Source organism: Notolepis coatsorum (genome assembly GCF_963971535.1).
Source record: "Notolepis coatsorum genome assembly, chromosome: 13".
In the NCBI taxonomy this organism is placed as follows: Eukaryota; Metazoa; Chordata; class Actinopteri; order Aulopiformes; family Paralepididae; genus Notolepis; species Notolepis coatsorum.
In genome coordinates, this window is record NC_140177.1 from 54722929 (window position 1) to 54727496 (window position 4568).

The window sequence follows — 4568 nt, forward strand, 5'->3', positions numbered from 1 at the left end:
TGTGCGCCGGTCCAACAGTCCTTGGCATAGCTGTCAACATTACGATTTGCTAAAACGTGCATGTTTTAGCCCCGCCCCTTCTCCTGGCCCCGCCCCCTCAGCCCGCCCCCTCCCAATGGAGCTGCCTCGTCGCTGCCATCTGCTGGTCAAAACCTGTATTATTTTGTTTTTCTACTTTAAAGCCCAACCTCTAGGTTAAACCCTACTGATCAATTATGGGTAGTTTACATCATTGGTATATAATTTCATTATTTATTTTTTTCCATTTGACACCGGAAATGCCACTCTGAAAGAGTTAAAAAGGTCCACGCACGAATAACATGCACGCGCGAATCAAAAAAGCTTATCAAACGCCGACGTCACAACAGGTGTGGCTTGCATATTAATGAGCCGAATCTAATGTTGCTTTTCCACTAAAATAAAGTACTCAGTTTGTCTCCGTGTGGGGAGGCAGGGCTGCTGATGATCAGCATGAGAGCTCCAGAAATGACACGTGAAAAACTGCAGACCACTGATTGGTCAGAAGAGAGACACGTCACTGTTTGGGGAGTCTGAACGAAAACAGAACGCCGCCATCTTTAATGTCTCGCGTAGGATGTCTTTTGTATGTTTGCAGCAAGAAACAAGTGCAATAAAAAAGGATACAGTCACTGTGTATTCTGCCTCATTTATTGATGAAACAAAACCGACATCAACACAATTTGCCACCGAGCGGAGAGTTTAGTCTGACAAAAAGATTGCTGATTAGTTACGCTTGTTGTTGGGGGTTAGGGACGTAACGTTAGTTAGCCTAATGCTAACGTTAGCAGATAGACACGAGAGGCTATCTGTGTAGAATAGACACAATGAGGTAACGTTAGCGTTAGCATAATAGACACAACGAGAGTCTGGTTAATGTTGTTATTGATTGATTGAATGAAAACTGTGTTTTACTCTGGCTTGCCAAGCTCATCATAGCCCCTTTCGTGACTGATGCACCGAGTGAAGCTTGTGGACTCGACAACAGCGGCGGCCGCAGGGCGCCGGAGCCCGCAGCGCTAGTTAGCTCATAGCTATCGTGTAACACTAGCCTTTGCGGGCTCGGGCGCCCTGCGGCTGCCGCCGCCGTCGCGTCCATGGGCCCCCCGGCAGGGCACCCGTGGGGACGGGTCGGGGTGTACAGAGAGGAGAGAACCATTTTGGGTCGGCCGTTCATGCCGGCCAGCGAGCCGGATGTCGGGATATGTTGTTAGCACAATAGCTACCAAGCTAAGCTATGTTATCTACTAACGTTATAAACACAATATGTGTACAACGACACAATGATTTACATTATTACAAATATGGTAACGTGGTTGTGGCTTTTACAAATAGTGGTTAGCTTTAGAGATGGATGGATGGCTATAATCACGGAGCAATAGTGAGGTGAAACAGATACATTTCCATTCGGCTAGTAGTAGCAAGCATATATCTATGGTAGCAAGGCTCTCTGCCTGCCACTAGCTGTGTGACTCTCAGCGCCCACTGGTGAGCCCCCTGGTGACCAATACCTGTTGTGACGACATTACACGTGCACGTTATAAACCATTGATTAAAATATGCATGTGCATGTTGATTGTGTTGGGCAGACAAAATGTTTTGATAAAAACGCTAAAACTTCTTTTTCCAATTCTTCATGAAAGTCACTGTTGGCCTAGTCCACATTGTTTATTGAACAAAAATACAACGTGGAGGTTGACCTTTAAGTAAGTAAGTAAGTATTTATAAAGCACCTTTCATACATGTCATGTAGCTCAAAGTGCTGTACACAAACATAGGCATATATAACGATAAAAGCAATAAAGTCAGTGATCGCCTTAAGATCAATGTTTAAAGTATAAAGTGTAAATGCTATAAAAATACAGTAAATTACCTTTTATCAAAATATTAACCATTAAATAAAGGTTGTAATCTGTAAATGCATTTGATTTTACTGTAATTTGACAGTATTTGGACCATAGATGCCAGACATTTAGTTTTCTTGCAGCTTTTTTTCTTCAGTGAATCCTAAATCTCCACTAGGCAACCACTCATCAGTCCAACAAGGACTGGGTGAACTAGTTGCTACATTAAATTAATCAGATACCTGGTTGAAAGTGAAATGCTGTGAACATCCCTGCATTAAGTGTAAGACAAATTCAGTATAAATTCAGTTTATGTAGTAGTAGCATTAACATGTTCATATTTATTGAAATCTTACAATTCATACATAAATGTTATGATGAATTGAAAATGGGGGAAGAAGTCCTTCTCTGGTCTGCATCCCCTTAACAATTGTGTATTGCACAATACTGTATTGTACCCATCTGTTAAAGTTAGCAATCAATCAATGTATTACCAGTGTCTTTATACCTTCATCACTGTAGGCTACATATTAATACGACAACTCAAGAAGAATCAAGAGGTTTATTTGTCACATACAGTGAAATGCAGGTGGTCACGCCCGCATTGATTGTGCAAAATGCAAAACATATAGGTAACAGGATATGCATGATAAAAAAAGACATGCCATGTTCCTGAAAAAGCTATAAAAAATACCTATGGTCATTAATTTAGCAGTGGGAATATCATTGGAACAGTGTGTGTGTCTATTATGTCTGTGTTGTATGTCTGTATGTCTGTATTGAGCCGTACTGTATTGTACCCATTCTGCAATCTGTTAAATAAAGTTTTCATTCATTCATTCATTCTACAGAGAAAAATGAGATAGAAAAAAAGCCAATGCGATTTTGTGTTTTTCCTCAATATCTCTGCAATGCCTGCGAGTTACCAGTAACTGTATTTGTCATACCATGACAATTCACGACAACTTTTAAAACGGATCAATTTATATGTATAAATCGCATTCAGGAAATTGGGCGTCAGTGAAGGCATGCTCTCCGTGGAGGAATGGCAGGAGGGGACAGTGGAGGCGCAGAGCAAACGGCTGTTCACCAACCACATTTACACATTCCTGCATCACATACAGTAACATTGTATTGTTTTATCCACAGAAGATTTGCAAACCTTTTGTTCCAGAGACAAAAGCCACAGAGTGGGCAATCAAGAGACACTGGCTAAGTTGATTTGACACCCTCGGTCCGCCTCGGTGCATCAGTCTACTCTCTCCCCTGAGCTCTGAGCTTTATCCGGTCGCGTCTCTGTTATTCTTCTTCGGGGTCGCAACGGTCTGACTTCCTGTGATAACGGTCTAATCTACACTGCTGCCACCTGTCGTCACGGAGGAGAATTGCAGCCATTTTGTAAAAAATAATAAGTACAAAATACGTACCAATCCGTGAGCCGTGAACAGGCCGTGCAGAGGGTCAAAAAAAACACGAGAATACCGGTAAACCGGTAGGGTTGACAGCTATGGTCCTTGGGCCTCCCCACTACACATGGTCCCCAAGGCGGACGGGAAGTGGCGTCCGTGTGGTGATTTCCATCGCCTAAATAACATCACCACTCATGACCGGTACCCAGTGCCACATATCCAGGATTTCTCTGCCCACCTGGCGGGCGCCACCATTTTTTCTAAAATAGATTTGGTGCGTGGCTACCACCAGGTGCCGGTCCATCCGCTCGACGTGCCCAAGACTGCCATTATCACCCCGTTTGGACTGTTTGAATTCCTGCGCATGCCATTCGGCCTTAAAGGGGCAGCGCAAACATTCCAGCGGCTGATGGACTCTGTGCTGCGAGGCCTGTCATTTTTGTTTATTTATCTGGATGACATCCTGGAGGAGCATCGGGGACATCTCCGTCAACTGTTCGAGCGGCTCAACGAGCATGGGCTAATCGTGAACCCGGCCAAATGTCAGTTTGGCCTGCCGGCCATGGATTTCCTGGGCCACCATGTCTCTTCCCAGGGGGCTGTTCCTCTACCCGCCAAGGTGGAGGCAATTGCTGCTTTCCCCCGCCCCCTCACCATCAAACCTCTCCAAGAGTTCCTGGGGATGGTTAATTTTTACAATAGGTTTATAGCCCATGCGGCTCACCTGATGAGACCTCTGTACGAGGCGCTGAAGGGGAAGAGAGCCAACGATGACGTGGGCTGGTCCCCGGAGCGGGTCCAGGCATTCGAGGGCTCTAAGGCTGCCCTTGCCAACGCCGCCATGCTGGCACACCCATCTCCTGCTGATCCTATAGCCCTCACCACCGATGCCTCCGATTATGCAGTAGGTGCGGTGTGCGAGCAGTGGGTGGCTGGCGCCTGGCAGCCGCTGGCCTTCTTCAGTAGGAAGCTGCGCGACAATGAGAGGAAGTATAGTACATTCGACAGGGAGCTCCTGGCCCTCTTCCTCGCCATACGTCACTTCAGGTTCTTGCTGGAGAGCTGAGAGTTCACAGTTTTTGTCGACCACAAGCCCCTAACGTTTGCCATGGCCAAGACCACAGAGCCATGGTCGGGGCGGCAGCAGCGCCAACTTTCCGCCATATCGGAGTTCACTACCGACATCCAGCATGTAGCCGGTAAAGACAACCAGGTGGCGGACTGCCTCTCCCGGGCGCGCGTCAGCCCTGTGCACCTGGGCATCGACTATGCTGCCATGGCTGCTGACCAGCTCACC